Source organism: Sus scrofa, chromosome 3 (genome assembly GCF_054392235.1).
Source record: "Sus scrofa isolate SSC_HxYL_T2T_F1_AM1 chromosome 3, Sscrofa_HxYL_maternal_Yorkshire_Landrace_v2.0, whole genome shotgun sequence".
NCBI classification, from domain to species: Eukaryota; Metazoa; Chordata; class Mammalia; order Artiodactyla; family Suidae; genus Sus; species Sus scrofa.
The window spans coordinates 94,899,076-94,916,728 of NC_139385.1; the positions used below are offsets into that span (position 1 = coordinate 94,899,076).

General features: G+C 40.9%; 1 long non-coding RNA gene across 25 annotated transcripts in view; it reads right to left on the reverse strand.

Moving 5' to 3' along the window:
- LOC102159571 (uncharacterized) overlaps window positions 1-17,653 on the reverse strand; it is a 595,399-nt gene that overhangs the window by 162,286 nt on the left and 415,460 nt on the right. For 22 of the 25 annotated variants that reach the window (XR_014839756.1, XR_014839751.1, XR_014839749.1 and 19 more), the window contains one exon: window positions 10,005-10,117. The exons of the other annotated variants lie outside the window; for them this stretch is intronic. This is a non-coding gene — a long non-coding RNA (uncharacterized LOC102159571). The remainder of the gene's footprint in view (window positions 1-10,004; window positions 10,118-17,653) is intronic. 25 annotated transcript variants of the gene reach the window in all.

Here is a 17,653-nt window from a genome sequence, read left to right on the forward strand (position 1 = left end):
CTAAAACCAGACAGTGCTTTCTGAATTTTGGAAGACATCATTCAGAACCAACAAAGAGAGTATTTGTTTGCACATGAGTCAGTAAGTCTTGGAGATTACTCCCCCAAGTACGTCTAGGCTTACAGGAAAAAGCTAAGTATATCAGCAAGTTCAAGGAGAGTGTGGATACTTTCAAGCATGGCAGGAACTCAATGGGATGCTTGAAGAATACCCATACTCTTCCCCAGTGGCCATACTTATGGATGGCAACCACGCTTTCCATGGCTTGTTTCTTGGTGCCCCTTTAAGAAACAGTGTGGGGCATAAAATAGCAAACAGGCCCAATGTGACATATTCTTAAATAAGGAATGGGTCACATTGTCCTTTCTCTGGCCTCAAGACAGATTTCACTCTCTGTTCTGGAGTGTTCTGCAGCTGTTGGCAGAGGTGACCACAGGGATAATCATCTTGAGAGATTCTCTGACAACTGAGTGGAATGGGAACTTGTTGCCTATTTAGAAAACATATAAGCATGTGTTACATGGAAATTTATTCCAGAGGCAAAAAGAATGAAGAGAAAGGAATGATCTTTAAATGCCAGAACAGCTAAGTGGAGGCAGGGGTCTAGCAGTCAAGATGGATTGGTTTTGCTGCATGAACAAACAACCCTGAAATTTCAGAGGCTCAGAACAACAACAATTCTTTCTTCCTCACATGCTCTACAGGTCCATCTCTGACCTGGGGTATAGGTAGGGTTGGGATGTTCAACTCCACTTGCCCTCACACAGGGACACAGGCTGAACGAGCCCTATTCTGGAGAGTCCCTGGTCACGGACAGAGAGAAGAGAGGTGAATTGTTCATTTCACACTGATTCTTATAGATTCTCCTAGAAAATACCACCATCCCTCTGTGACTGTTTTATTGACTAATGCAAATTACTGTGCCATGGCTAACTTTAAGGGCTTAGAAGTGATATTCTACCACATCCAGAAGAAGAACAAGAAATGTTAACAAGAAGACCAATTCTAAGAACTACCAGCAGGATACTTGTTCACTGGGCATCAGATTGCTGAGCCAATATCATCCTTTGCAAAGTTCAGGGGCCAGGTATTGGGTTAAGATGAGGAAGGGCATCCAGGTAACAGAATGAGCTGGCTAGGAAAGCAGCACATTACTTTTCTTTGGTTGTATCTGGAAAGAAACATAAAGACTTTCTCTAAAAAATGCTAAAGAAATACCAAATGACTATAGGAGCCAGATAGGTAGCATAATGTGTGAATCATCTAGGAAAAAATATGCATTAACCATATGGAAATAATTTACGGTTCCATAAAGACATTTGCTCTCTCCCATGTGTCTTCATACATGGAGCTTTCCCAGTCAACTTTTGAAAAGGACATAAAACAAAGGGACCTTCACTTACTTCCAAACAAGAACTGTGTGAGAGGAATGATCGATGGTGACTGAAACCACACCTCAGCCTGAGGGCCAACAGAGAGTGAAGGGGACAAGGGAATACCCCATGGGAATACCCTGTGGGAAAAGGGGTCCAACTTGAGCTGATTGCTGCCATGTGGGGTGGCAGACCCAATGTGGGCAGATTTTCCAATCTGATTTCTTTAAGAAGGGGCAGAAATCTTGATGTGTACATGCAGTCTCCCCTTTTTCACTGTTGGTGCAATTATTTGCAAAAGACACTCTGTGGGAAAAAAAAAATGGTATAGGCTGGATCTGGCCAAAGGCCCACCAGTTCATGGCTTCCGCTGGAAAGAACAATTCTGTTATTAAGTGTATGTGTGGAGGGAAGAGGGGAATTGTATGGTCTCTAAGACCCTGGTGGGAGCCCAGTAAATAGCACTTTTCTCCTTGAATTATTAATTAATTGAAAAAAAAATGAGACAAAAGAGTGAGCTGATGGGGGCTGGGGTGGGGGGGGCGGCGGCAGGAATTACTGAATAAAGCAAGATTGGGAAAGATGGGCAAGTCAGCTTCCTAGATTTAGAGATGCTGGATTGAGTCCAGTCTCTCTTCCCTCTCCTCCTCACCTCCATCCTCATGTGTATGATGTGTGCTCCCCGCCAAGTAGCTGGTTCCCAAAGAGGAGAGCAGAAGAGGCAGCACTACTACCCAGGCTTCCCCCCACCAGATAATTCACTCCCTTGCCCACCAATGAAGATGGGGCTGGGGGTGGGCAGGAGAGTTTTAGATGCACAATGGTAATGGAAAGGATATGATCCCCCCACAGTTATGGCCAGCCAAGGCCACCTCTAGCACACAGTACATCTTTGTGTGAGTTACAAAAAGGCACTCCAGCCTGGCAGAGCAATCACAGAAGGCCCCCCCCACCCTCAGCTGATGCAGCCCCGAGCTGGGGCACACAGCTTGGCAAGCAATACCAGGGCTAGATTCCAGCCCACACTTGCCTACTCGGCCTGGTGCCTAAGTACAAAAACCCACAAGTGCCCATAGCAGCCCTGCTTCAGACTCTAATAATCCTATCAATTTGATTCCAGATTCTTCAGTCTCCAAAGTAACCACACTGTGAATAGCACCCACTCTCTGTCCACCTCCAACAGTTGGAATTAATATTGGTCCAGGCTGTGTCAACTTTGTGAATGGGGTGGAGCAGACAATAAGTGGACTGCCTGGCAGAGCTAGTGCCTTTTTTTATTATTATTATTGTTCTCTCAATTTCCCAATCACAAAGTTGGTACAGATTTTCAAAAAATGAACAGCCATTTTTTTCAGCATGTCAGAATTTAGTGAGGCTATAATCATTTCTTCACAATGTTTTTTAGTAAAGAATATATTAAGGGAGACATTGTTTTAAAAGTTTCCATGTACAACTGTGGCTTGTCCCAAATTCTTTGTATTCAGATGTCAGACTATACTTGTTGGTTAGCAGCAAGGTTACCAGATGGGTTATAAAATGCATTTTAAGTGAATATCAAAAGGACTTAAGGAAAATACAATTAACAGTTGGTGTAGTTGAGGCAGGCTACAGTTTCAGTATTAAAAAAAATTAACACTGTCTTCATTTGAGTTGAGCACATTTCTGCATCCATGTGTAACATCTTCATTTCTAGAGTTTAACCCAAGAAGGAAGAAAGACATAGGGCCCTAATTAAACCAAACCAAACAAAAAGGATGGAACTTTCTTCTTCCCAGAGGTGAGAAACATGCCCATGGAGGGGAAAGCAGAGTGAAAAATAAAGAATACCGAGTTGGAGCTGATATCACTAACGTTTCATAACCAGGGATATGCAATCAGCATTGTCTCCAGAAACCCACGCAGGATGTTAGACTTCTACATTCTTTCATATTTCTACTCTAGCCAGGTGCATTAGGAAAAAAAATGTATTAAATGTTTGATGCTATTTATCTGGAAGTGAGTTTGCCACATCGCCAACAAACAGAATTCTACATTTTTGCCAACCTGTTTCCTGGTCATGGATATGTTTTAAGAAAAGAAAGCAGACATGGCCAACCAGATAATCTACAAGGACCGCTCTTTCAAAACTCTGCTTAAGTGAGACCCACTTGTTCATTCATTCATTTATTCATTCCGCTGACACCAAGCATCTCTAAACAGGCAGGGTGATAACTGTTTCTACAGCATCCTTTCCTTTCCTCTATGACCACAAAGTACACAACCAAAGTTGTTTTTATGTACAGTGTAAAATTCTCTCTCTTTTTTTTTTCTCAGTGAGATGAGCAAGTGACACACTTAATCTTTAATAAGTATTTGAGGAGGAAACAAGCAAACAGACCTACTCATTCCACATGCAATTCCTTGTGTGTAAAAAAGAGGGAGAACATGTTTTTCATGATAGAGAAGAGATATTTATGATTATCACTTTCACCTTTAAACATACAGAGAGATGTCCCAAATACAGGAAGGAGTTCCTGGGAGGAAGCAAGAGCAAATACTCTGCTGTCGGCAACTGTGGTTATGCTAATCTCAGGGTAGAAGGCTGTGACTGCACCCTTGGGAGCGTCGTGCTTGGTTTTCTTCATTTACCTTCCTAGCTTTCTCCACTCAGAGATTTGTAGGGTGAAAAGCAGGCCCACGGTCCTAATATCACATGCCCGTAAGGATGAGCTTGCTTTCTCCTCTTCTCTTTTCCTTCACAAAGATAACAAACAGAGGAGGCGAGCGTGGCACATGGGGAAGTGGAGTTAAAATGTACTGCACGTTACTAATCCTAACATAACATTGGCAGCTTGCACCATCCCCCTGCCAAACCCAAATTAACACACTGCCTTACTGGAAGGCAAAGGCTGCAGCTATATTTATAGCTCAATTAACAAGTTTCATAACTAAACCTCCAGAAGTCCTAGGCAAACCTGACAAATGCTATGCATCTTAGCACCACGATGACCCTGCCAGAACGCCACCCTCTTCTAATGGGGAATAACTCCTGCTATCACCTCGTGAGAACAATGATGATTGGCACTGGCCCATCTGATAAAGGGGAGCTGGCTGGGTAATTCAGCTCTTGTCAGGGGTACGTCTCCTAACAACTCCCAACCAACACACATAAGGCTGACTCAAGCAGGCAGCAAATTCTTCCCTTTGCAGACGGATTGAAATGCCAGTGGCTGCAGAGGATGGCTGCCATCTTATGACGCGGGAGCCTTGGTCCTTCTGGGAAGAGTGTAACAGAAACAACACAGAGCATACCACTTGGTGGGCACTGTAACTTCAAAAGAAGCAGAAAATCTCTTCATAATATCTTCCAAACAGTTTAGTTTTGCGTGAGGGAGAAAGGCTCTTCAGAGGATGACTGGTGCACAGGCAGCACTGTTGGGATGTGTAGGAAGGGTGGTAAAGTACGTTTAATACAGCACTTGACTTGCAGCAAACTGCCTGCAGAGTCCAGCCCAAGTTTCCCCTCTGCCCGGGAAGAGCATGTATAGAGTACTGGGATGATGTACCTGTATGTCTAGCTCCTCTCTGGGACTGTGAGCTCTTTGAGCCCAAGGATGGAGGGACATTCTGTGATATCATGGCCCCCACAGTACTTAGTTTAGAAGTAAGTAACAGTAAGGGTTCAACATTTGTGAATGACAAAACAAATGAACCCATGCATGCATGAATAATTCAGCAGATAAACAGTACCATTCTCCCACATACCATCAAAGTATAGTTCTGCAAGTCTTTTGGTTTTAATTTACAGGCTGGAGTTAAACACACTTCATGCTCATCCTCACCTCTTCCTAACAACTCTAGTCCAGCCCTGGCTACCTCTATCATGACCCTCCTCCCCATTAAGAGCTGGTTATTCAGCTCAGAAAAATTTGGAAAACATCTGCAGTTTGCTGGTCAGAGCCCACCTTCATTTCTGTGGCTTGAAACCCTTAGCTACTAATATGGGGAGAAGTAAATGGTCAACCCTTAATGCTACTTTAATATATTCAGGTGCATGAATTTGGTAAGTTACCAGTTCTTGAGCTTCTGTTTTCTCATCTGTAAAGGGAGAGGGTAAATCTAGAATTATCTTTGGGTGCCTTGTTAACTTTAAAACATGATTTTATTTTTCTGCCCTGTAGTCATACCTACACATATGAATGACATACTTCTTTGTTCTCCTACCTCCTAAAAAAAGATGATTACAGAAGCTATTTTTAAGACACCAAGACTTCTGAATCAGGTATGAAAGAGCTCATACTCTTTTGCTGCCTTCTCATTCTCATCGCTGGACCTTTGAGTCCCAGGCACAAGAGTATTCCTTCTGAGAAATACAAAGGGACCCTTTTCTCAGGTCCCTTTGTATTTGTGGCTGCTAAAAAACATCATAAAGATACAAGCACAGGATAAAGAGGATACGATAAAGTGAGATGCTGTTATCAAGGTCGACCGAAGTCAGACTAACAAGGAAATTCTGCCAGGGTTCAAGGATCCATTGTCTCTCCCTGCTTTTTCAAGGAACAGAGTATGGAATGGAGATGTCCCTATAACAAGGATCTTAAAGAGGTGGTCCACCAACCAAATCTGGTCCCCAAATATGTTCAGTGGTCCAAGTTGTACACAGCTGCTGTTACTTATGTTTTGATGTAAATTTAAGTAAATGCCTTTGGGTGGGTCATGGACTGCCCAATTTATCAATGGACCTTACCACTCTCTATGCCTTATACCTATGTCTTAAGCTTTTCACTGATTCATGGTACTGGCCCTTTGCTAAACTCACTGTATATGTCTTTTCCCACTAGACTAGAATGCTGTGTCCCCTAAGTGTAAGATGATCCTCTGTTTCAAGAGTGCCTGGCTCATAGTAAGTATTCTGTACCTATAGGACGTAAAAAATGAATGAATAAAATTCACCTGCTAATTGCACCCTCTCAGAGCTCCCATCATACTCTATTCACCCCATCACAATACCTTTAATTCAACAAACATTTATTAGACACTGTACCAGGTACTGGAGCTATTGAAATGAATGCTACAGAGGGCCTTGTCTCAAAAGCTCATGTTTAAGATAAGGGGTCAGGCACACAAACACTATAGCAACATAGCACGATAGCTTTGAGAAGGGAGATATGCTAGAACAGCTTGACAGGAAAACAGGGAACATTTACAGTGTTCCTCCACTTCCTAAAAGTTCTGACCTGGACAAAGGAGAGAGGCTTTCCAATGGAGAGTGCAGCCCAGGCAAACCACAGAGCAGAGTGGTGCAAGAATGCACGTGCAGGACTCAGATCACTTCAATCCAGGTCAGAGAGAGAGCACAGAGGAGATGTGACACTGGGGAGGTCGCATCTTTGCAGGACCATGCAGACCTCCAAGGCCTGAGCTGAGGAATTTAGATGCTGTGCTCCAGGGGAAAGATACTACTAAAGTGTTCAGGCAGCGAATGGCAAGAAGAAAAGGGCGTTTTTGAAAGTCACTCTGAGATTACCAAAAGGCTTCAGTTGGCATGTGGACAGGCTAGGAGTTTTTACAGAGGTCTGCAGGAGAGCTGATGGAAGCCTGAGGCAGGGTGAGAAAAGCTTCATTTCTTTCAGGAGAAATCCATGAAATTGAAATTGTGGAGACAGAACTAACAGGAGGGAGAGAAAGAGAGGTAAGACTCGGGTATAAGCCCAAGGTTTCTGACTGGGATTAAACTGGACAGATGATGTTGCAAAGGCAGGGGGAGGGGAGGGGAGGGGAATGAGACGGTGACAAAAGAAGGAACTGGCAGAGGTATAGCTACTGACTTGTCCATATCATGGTCCACAAGGACCTTTTTCAAGGCAGTTTAAGAAAAATGAGGGGAATGAAAATAAAAAGATGTGAATAGACATTTCTCCAAAGAAGATATACACATGGTCCACAGGCACTTGAAAAAATGCTCAGCATCACTGATTATTAGAGAAATGCAAATCAAAACTACTATGAGGTACCACCTCACACCAGTCAGAATGGCCATCATTAATAAGTCCACAAATAACCAATGCTGGAGAGGGTGTGGAGTAAAGGGAACCCTCCTGCACTGTTGGTGGGAATGTAAATTGGTACAATCACTATGGAAAACAGTATGGAGATCTTAGAAAACTAAATATAGAACTACCCAGCAATCCCACTCTTGGGCATACATCTGGACAAAACTTTCCTTAAAAAAGATACACATACCTGTATGTTCATTGTAGCACTATTCACAATAGCCAAGACATGGAAACAACCTAAATGTCCCATTGACAGATGAATGGACTAGGAAAATGTGGTATATATACACAATGGAATACTACTCAGACATAAAAAAGAACAAAATAATGCCATTTGCAGCAACATGGATGAAACTAGAGACTCTCATACTAAATGAAGTAAATCAGAAAGAGAAAGACAAATACCATACGATATCACTTATACCTGGAATTTAATATATGGCACAAATGAACCTTTTCACAGAAAAGAAACTCATGGACTTGGAGAATAGACTTGTGGTTGCCAAGGGGAAGGGGGATGGAGTGGGATGGACCGGGAATTTGGGGTTAATAGATGCAGACTATTGCATTTGGAGTGGATAAGAATGAGATCCTGCTGCATAGCACAGGGAACTATATCTAGTCACTTAGAATGGAATATGATGGAAGATAATGTGAGAAAAGAATGTATGTACATGTGTGACTGGGTCACTTTGCTGTACAGTAGAAATTGACAGAACTGTAAACCAACTATAATGGAAAACATAAAAATAAAAAAAGAAAAGTGCAGTGGATCAAAGAATGGATATGATAAGAACAATAAAGGCTTGTAGAAGGTGTGATTTATTTATTTATTTAAAAACCTTGGTGAAGGGGGAGGGAGGGATTAATAGCCAAAGCACAGGAGAGTTTGAAGGCAATGAGACTCTCCTGCCTGCTACCACAATAGTGGGTATATGTCATTCTGCATTTATCAGGACCCAGAGCATGTACATTGCTGAGAGTGAGCTCTGACGTGAACTGTGGACTTCGAGTGATGATGACCTGTTAGTGCAGGTTTGTTGATTGCAACAAACGTGCTGCTGTGGTGGGGGATGTCAATGGTGGGGTAGTTTGTGCATCTGTTTGGACAGGAGGTACATGAAAACTCTCTGGACTTTCCGCTCTTTTGTTTGTTTTGAGAATGTAAAAATAAAGTTTATTAATAAAAAAAATAGTGACGTTTGAAAAGGGGAATAAGGTGGTATCTCGACAGAAAAGCAAAATCAGGAAAGATAGTGCTTTTCTTTCTTTCTCTCTCCTTTTAAAAGAAGAAAGACATACATAGGAATATAAGTATTTTTAGGCTTTGAAGTGGTCTGTGAGGGAAATATTTCAGAGAGGAGATATAGTTGATGGAAACAAAAATCCTTAGTGCATAGTAGAGTGCCAGGTGCATAGTAATTGCTCAGTAAATGTTAGATCATTATCACTCCTGTCGTTATCACTACTATAATCTCTGTCACTCCTTTCTTTACGGTATGGTAATTTAGGCCACTGCCCAGCTCACTAATGAGACCATTAGCTCATATGCAGAAGGGCTGTGACTGCTTAGAGTTTGTGTCCCTTATGAGCACTTAGTATAATTCCTCTAACCGAATCTTTATTCATTGATTGATTCATTCCACAGAGTTATTGAACAAATGGTGGAATTTGAACCTTCTCAGATGGTCATTTGGGCTTCTGCCTTTATTTGAAGTATACCTGAAGGATTTTTATTCTTATTTTTGAAGTACCATGTGGTATGTATTAAACAAATGGCCCTGGCCCTCTCAGATTGCAGTGCTAAATTTGTCTGCATCAGTTATGAGACTTTCAGCCACATGGAACATAATTACAAGTCTAGAAGAAGGAGGTTGAAGGCTCTAACTGGGCAGGATCAGAGACTCCATTACGATATCAAAGACTGACATCTTTCTATTTTTCTGCATTGCTGGTCCCCCAACCCTGGTCCCCCATCAGAAGCTGGCCTCCATCAGTGTCACGTGATGGCCACAGTGGTTTTAGGTGTCACTTAGAGACAGAACAACATCCAGAGAACAAGAGATCATTTTCCCCTGGATCCCTTTGTAGTGAGAAGGAACCTTTCCAAAAGATCCCCAGCAGACCTGTCTTACATCTCACTTGGTCAGAATTGTGTCACAAGCCAGAACCTCAAGCCATCATTAAGTAGTTTAAGGAGTGGGGCCACTATGACTGCCTTAGTCTAATCAGGAGCCACCCCCTAAGGAAGAGAAGCCTTTTCAGAAGTACACAGTCCTGTGCTGGAAAAGTGACCTTAAGGAAAAAGAGTTATGTTTAGAAGGATAAAGAAATTGGGTGGGACCAAGAAATGGATGTTGGATGAACCATCAACAGTGGTAGATCTGAATCAAGGCCAATACAGTATTAAAAAAAAAAAAAAAAAAAAGAAAAGGTGGCATTCCCCACCCCCCCATACATGGACACAAAATTTTCTTCTGGAAGTAACTCCAAGAGGAAAGAGATGATATAACAGTAAAATGAACAGATAAAAAATGACTTCAGGTTTCAAGCAGGTGATATGAGAAGGGCATTATCAAAGTGTTCAGAGACTCACCACACACACCATCCTGCGGTCTCAGAAGAGTTCCCACGATACTGGGAGACAGATTCTTCCTTCACTCAATCAGCATTTCATTGCCTGTTATGTGTCAGGGCTAATACCCAAATCTGGAAATAGATATTAATAAATCAGATTTCCTTTACTAGAAGAGTATATCATCTAGAACAGAAGACAGACAACTAAATAAGGAAATGTAACGTATTTTTCAGAGGCAGTCCAGCCCCAAATTAGCAATGGTCACTTTTATTTGGGGGCAGGAAGAATCTCATACAGAAATGAGATGCTTGAACTGGGTCCTGAAAAGTAATTAGTGGCTTAACAGATGAGAAAAGGGACTGGGAAAGGCATTCCAAAAACAGGAAATATTATAGCCAAAAATGTGCATGTGTGAATTCTGCCCCCGTGAAATGCCCAAGTGGATTCACATGGCTAGAGAATAAGGTTCAAGAAGGAGTATGGTTGGAGGTGAGCCTGGAGATTTTGACAGGAACCAGATGATGCAGGACCTTTTTTTCTCCCTATGTATATAAATTGGGATTTTACGTAATAAGTAACACTGAAGACTTTGCAAAGTGAATAGGCATTTTTAGTATCACTGGAAGCTGGGTCATGGGGAGATTGGGTGAGAGCAAGTTTAGAGATAGGGCTTTTGGTTTAGTGGTTACTTCAATAGTTCAGGCAAAATCAGGATATAACTTGAGCCACGGCAACACCTGAAAGTTTCAGAAAGAGGGAGGAGTAAACATTTGATAAGATTCTGTGAAAATTTGGATGTGGAAAAAGAAATGGAAAAAGTCCACAATAATTGGATAGGTGAAAGCAAAATCAATCAGGTAGAGAAGGGAGGAGAGTGGAAGAGCAGGATGATCAATTTACCTAGTTTGCCTAGGACTCTCCCTGTTTTAGCATGAAAAGATCTACCTCCTAGGAAACTCCTCAGTCCCAGGCAAACCAGGATAATTAGTTATCATTTAAGGAAAAGCACATTTTGAGGAGAGTATGATAAGTTCAATTAGGAAGGTAAGAACTTCCAAAACTATTGGGCAGTAGAACATTCAATTTGCATCTACTTAACCCCCAAACAGCTGGCCAGGTCAGTGAAATTCAACCAGCTAGCATTCAGTAACTGCATAACCGCCCCCCCCCCAAAAAAAAATCCAAATTTCAACTCCATCCTGTAGATACCACCACCCAAGCTGTACACAGTTAAGGTAGGAGTGCTTGAATTGGTAGGTAGAAAATCTTTCTCCACCAGGGTTGTTAGGTGGCAGAAATAATGTAAAGGATGACTGATGGATATCTTTTGAGCCGCTTGAGCAAATCATTTTAAAACTTTTATTCTTAAAAGGAGTATGTCCTATTGTAACCCATGGTCATTTCTATCAAGGAGGGGTATTCATCTGTTTTTGAAGCTACAAAATTATTACTCATTAGGAAAGAGAGTGTTTCCATGTCTTATTTATCTTCATATCAATTACAAAGACATCTGTGTATGATACACATGCAAACACTCAACACTTTGTTGCAAAAATACATCATTTTGAGCTTATACATGTATATATTACACTTACTACAATAAAATCCAAACACCTATGATCTCTGAACTCCTTAAGCTTTTTTCTTTTTTTTTTTAACAAATTAGAATTTGAAAACCATATACAAGGAAGTTTTAGACTTGTACCACAGATCTGAGGAGTAAAAGCCAAGAAACATAATAGTTAGAAGAACATTCCATTGAATACATCTATTTATGCTTGAGACCAATATCGCCCCACCAAGAGCATGCTCTATAAACTGACCCAGCACTTGAAGAGTCCCCAAATGCCTTATTTAAAACAATGGAGCAGACACTGAGGATGATGTTTAACTCTTAACTTAGCAATTCCCACTACTGATTTAAACCAGACCTTTAGTGTTATTTTAACATAGGTTTTGGATTTAATTATCTTAAATGCCTAAAAGAATGCATACAATTCCCCAACTGTTTATCTCTTTTATGGTAAAATCTCTTCTCCTATCCCTAGAAATCTGTTTTAATTATTTAATCAGTTTGGCTGAAACTCACAAAGCATTAAATTGTTAGTTGTTACTTAACATTCCTTATAAATTGCATTTATTAATTTCTGGATAGAGACTTGTCCATTGCTACAGTAATTTAAATTAGTACCACATGGTTACAGACCGCTGCTGAATGATGATTAAATCTTTGGGGCAAATTCAGTCTTTTAAGATATTTAAGTGGCACTAGAGATAAGCTAACCAAATTTGGGTCCAAGAAGTTACAATTTATCAAAAATGTAATAAACCATGGCCAGAATATTCATCGTAAGCTGCACATAATGTGGTCCATGAAATGACATTTTAGCATCTCTCTCACTGTGGTCACAGGGAAGTGCTGACGGTGCAGACACAGCAATGCTCCATTGATATTTAACAGTTCCCATCTACAAGGTACTTTGCAATATTGTGGCTTTTTATACACTCAAGTCCCCCTGATACTCTATCAGTCATTTTATTATTCAACATAGTGACATATTCCTTTCCTGGTGCTTTATTTTCATGGGTGCAAACAATCAACACAGCACACAACCCTTTGGAATCTTAGCAACAGAAGGAGGAACTGTGGGACCTTGGTGGCCTTTCAGAATGACAAATCATTCAGGGATAGAGGTCTGAGGGACTGACTTGAAACTACTTAGGCACAGATGATGAGAGGGAGACTCTGAAAAGTTAAAGGCTCTCTCCCAGCTCTGAAAAGTGGAGACAGGCTCTAGAACTTGGTTTATTTGCAGTGCAATACTGTGTCTTCAACACCTATCACCATCATCGACTCCATGCAACTGATAAGACTGTGGACCCTAAATTTTGCACAGTTTGTGCAAAGGACCTGCTCATTCCTTCCCAGGGAACAAACTAGGAGAATCAAGTGACAAAAAATTAATCTTCCCATTGCTTTCAGATACTTAAAAAATAATAATAATTTTTAAAAGATGCAAATATTGCATTTGGAGTGGATAAGCAATGAGATCCTGCTGTATAGTACAGGGAACTATATCTAGTCACTTGCGATGGAACATGATAACGTGAGAAAAAGAATATGTATAAATATATATAATGGGTCACTTTGCTGTACAGCAGAAATTGATAGAACATTGTAAATCAACTATAATAGAAAAAATAAAAATCTTAAAAAATAAATAAAAAGAGGGTGATAGGCAAGGGACAGAGGAGACGGTGTTTCCTTCTAGAAGACCGACTGAAACACTCAGGTAAAATAACAAAATCAACTCATAAGATAATAGATTCATCTTTCTGCAGCTAAAGATAAATATTAAATAATCCTAGGTGCTGCTGGATGAAAATTAATTTCTGGAAGGCAAATAGTGTAGTACGTATATGTATTTCAATTTCTGTTTGGCAAGGTGCCTATTTTGAGCATCCTGCACAGACCTTTGAAGTACTGGGGCTGCTCTGATAACGCAGATGCTTAAACAAGAATTGCTTCCTTGGGGCTCCCAAGCACTGTAAAAAGTCTGTTTTGGATCATCAGTCTCCCAACTAATTCCAGGTATTCAGTCTAAAAACACAACAGTTTTTAATGCATTAATGATACATTGCAGCTCTTCTGAATTGAATTGTGCCAGAAGATGGGAGTGACATTAACTTATTAGAAGAGGCATAAAGTGCTGAACCACTGCAATTTGTGTTCCCCAAATTACAGTCAGGTGCAGTTGCCCGCGTGGGGCAGGTTGAAATAGGATACAGTGAGAAAAGAAGTCCTTCAGAGAGAGACCTCTAATGATTAATTTACAATTGAAAGAAGGATAAAGGGCAAATAGTACATTGTATTCTAAATCATGAAACTATTATAGACATCCCACCTGTCTACTCTTAGACCATCTGAGAGCTAAGTCATTTTATCCTGCAGCCCTGGTTGTTTTAACCATGCTTATTTAATACTGGTGTTTGACAAATCACATAAAATGACCGCAGGAAGCCAAACACACTCAGGACAACTTCTGTAGAAACTTTCAAAAATGTTAAAATAAAAACAACCACTGCAACAATAAAAACAATCTACAATCTGAACTTTTTCAGAAGTTCCCCAAAAGCCATAATCATTTTTTTTAAATTATTAACACTTAACCTTGGAATAAGTTTCTGCTAGGAACATTGAGGTTAGAGTAGGTGGTATTCTGGACCACGCAAATATCATGAGGCATGGTGATTTCTTGGTGGTCTTGGAAAGAAGAGTAAAGTCACTGGGTACACAATGAATGGAATAAGCCTCACTTCCAAATCTAACTCAAGTTCTTTCTGCATAAGGTTTTAGCAGAACACTGGGTCTCTAAATGGAACCAGAGAATGGGGTCCCTCACTTTGATATTCTACCAACACTCCGTGCCTCTTTCCAGAAGGGACATACAACCCAGCATACTGACCAAATTCCAACTTGCCTCACTGCATTCTGTCTCCTCTGAATACCTCCTGGAACTTCATCTGGTCTTCATTCCATGTTATATAAACCAATATGAGCTGTTGGAAAATTGCCCTTGAGGTGGCTGTACTTCAGTACTGGGCAACATGACTCATGAATATTTTTAACAGTCGAGGCCATATGTTCCTCTCCTCTGTAGAGCATGGAGCCAAACAGAGTTCTTAAATAACACACAGTGTGGCAGCTACTGCCAGGCACCCCGAGAAGAAGAAGCTTCAAGTTGGATGTGTTCCCACAACCAGCGATGGGAAAGGTCTCTGACTTGAAGAGAGAACAGTAGCTGACAGGAAGCTAAGAAAATATCCAGGGAATAAAGGGTTTGTTTTGTGTTCTGTTTTCATCTTTGTTTCTATGCTTGATTTATTTTGCAAATCAGTTAAGGGAAATGCTCTTCACAGGCCAGTCTTCAAGTTAATCCAAGCCCCCCTCTTCCTTTTCCACTCTCTCCCACCACACTGTCAGGATTCCAGGGTCCCCAAGAGGTGATGCCCACATATCCCCCCACATGCAGAACTGTAGTCACAAACAAGAACACTTTCCTTTTTTCACAATATGACAAAGTTTTAAAATGCAAAGGCACTCGGGGACTGGGGGAAAGTGGAAGCAATTTTTGAAGAACGGCATTTAGAGGGGATGAGGCTTTGTGTCAAGGGAGAGGAATGGAAGAGATGAGAATATAAGAAGCAGAGTTGCTTGAAAGAGGATGGAGGCTCAGAGGGACCAACATAGAAAAGTGGGAGGGGTACAGATAAAAGAAACTAGAGATTGCCTAAGATTTTATCTTGACAGGCCCAGATTTCTACTTTCTAATGACAATTTTGTAAATGTCCAACTTTGTTTTGTTTTTGAGTAGCGATCTATTATAAATGATCCTACTTGAGTTGACCAACTGAATTTATATTGTAACCTTTCTGAGTAAGTTTAATAACTTGATATTTTTTAAGAGCCTAATAGGACACTTCATTAGGGACAAGGGATCTGGCCTTGAGCGGGATTGACAGGGTTCCTGCTCTCCCAGATTTTATGTCCCTATACTAGCATTTGACTGGTATCATGGAATGGCTGTGTGGGGTCAGGGAGGGCCCCCCAGGGGGAGTAAGAGCTGAGCTGACACAGTCATGATATAGAGAAACAAGTGATCACCTTTGTGAGTTTAATCTCACCCTTTGAGAAATTAGAAATCTCCTCCCTGCCACTGGCTTAGCACATCACAAGGAAGTGGCCAAGAAAACACAGTTACACATGGGGGGATAAGCAGAATTTTTTGGAGGGAAGAAACGATAGTGTGTCCTCAATCTTGGGCAGCCAAGGAGATGCCAGCAGGGGGAATCTATGTTGACCATGAGTTTCTAAAGGGATGTAAGGAAAATATGTTGCTATGCCTTCTGGCTTCAAACCACTCCTGCCCCTGCCCACTCCTTTCCCAGGCCCCAGCCCCACCCCTGACTGAATGCCTTCAAAATAAGTAGATGCAAGAGGTAGTTAGTAAACCTGATTTTCCTGTGTCCTATGTGGAATCCAGCATTGTGGTTGCCCTGCCCCTTGCCCTCTCTGGTGATCAGGTTCCTGGGGCTCTGCTTCTGTTGCCCCGTCACCATAAAGGGCACTGAGTACAAACAATACCTGTCAGGAGTGAAAGAACTTCAAAAACAAACGTCGCCAAACTCTGTATCCGACATTTGTGGTTTAGGGTAAATCAACTGCCCAACTCTACCTGGGTGGGTAAGCTTTATTACAAAACATGCCTGGAAGAGCAGAGGATTTCTCTGACCTCACATCCTCAGGAAGAGTTATTATTTTTTACTATCTTTGACCAGATTCCCATGATGCAGAGTACTCTGAAGTGTAAAAAATGCAATCATCCAAGTGCTTGGACCATCTCATACAAAATATCTGTATGGCTAGGGAAAAAATAAATGAACATTTGCCCTGGTGTAGAAAATATCTGGGGGAGGGACTGATCGCTTTTTGTTTAGGTAGGTGGCTCTCTGTTATACATGGGTTTAATTATTTTCTCCATTTGCTTTTATATGCACTTTCACTCCTGTCGTGGCAGGGTTTTATTATTATTATTATTTTTAATCCCAGAAAGAAAAGGAAAAGATTCGATATGGAAAAAGGACAAATGCAGTGAAATCTGCTATAATAATGTGTTCAGTGGGAACCATGGTCATTGCAGGGTAGAGTTGCACACCTACTCATTCTTTTGTGATGATCGTGTTTTTACTATTTCAAATTTAATACTTTTTCTAATATATTATACGTTACCTCCCATGTATTTAAGCTGTACTTAAAAGCATGCTAAGAACTGGTAATTCTTTAATGGTTGTTCACTTACAAGCGATTGTGGGTCATTACACAATCATTTAAAGGGCATTAATGAGAACCATTTAATGGTTTTAGTAGAATATCATTGTAAGGGACAGGGGAAAAGTTACTGGCTGTAAATTTTTATGACCATTTCTTACAAAACGTATTACTTTAAAGATTTATGTATGTAACAATGAGTACAATAAAAGCCATGCTAAAAATAATTTGAAATCAAAGTAGTGCATAGAGATAAGTCTTTACTCGGCTGCAATTGGATGAGTCCCATTTTTTTTTTAATATTTCTTTTCTCTTTCCTTCCTCCCTCCTCTCCTTCATTTCTCTCTCTCTCTTTCTGCCTTTCATTCTCCTTCCCTTTCTTCTCTGCCTCCCACCTTCTTCACCACTTCCATTTTCTTCCTTAAAAGACATTTTTTTTAGTACCATTAAATATTTTATGTTTCATGAAAACCATTCGAGACTGAATTCTTAACCAGCATGCTTTTTAGTTGGGGGAGGGGAGAGCAGAGGGATAAACAGAACAGCATGGTACAGAAATGCCCCAAAGTTTGTGAATCTTTGTTTATAGACCTTTCCCCCATATATCATTATTTTAAACTATTACCTCTTATATATATGATAGGACTAAAATAGAAAATCCAATACTTTCTAGGACATCAATCCCTAAGGTAGGACTGGTGACTCAAAAGGAAGAGGAACTAGTCCTGGTAGTACACCTGCGGAGATCTGTAAAGTGCATAGAAAAGGGGGCCTCACATGTACCCAGAGGAGACCCAGTATCTTGCTCCAAGCAGCTCACCTCTTGAAAAAGAAATGG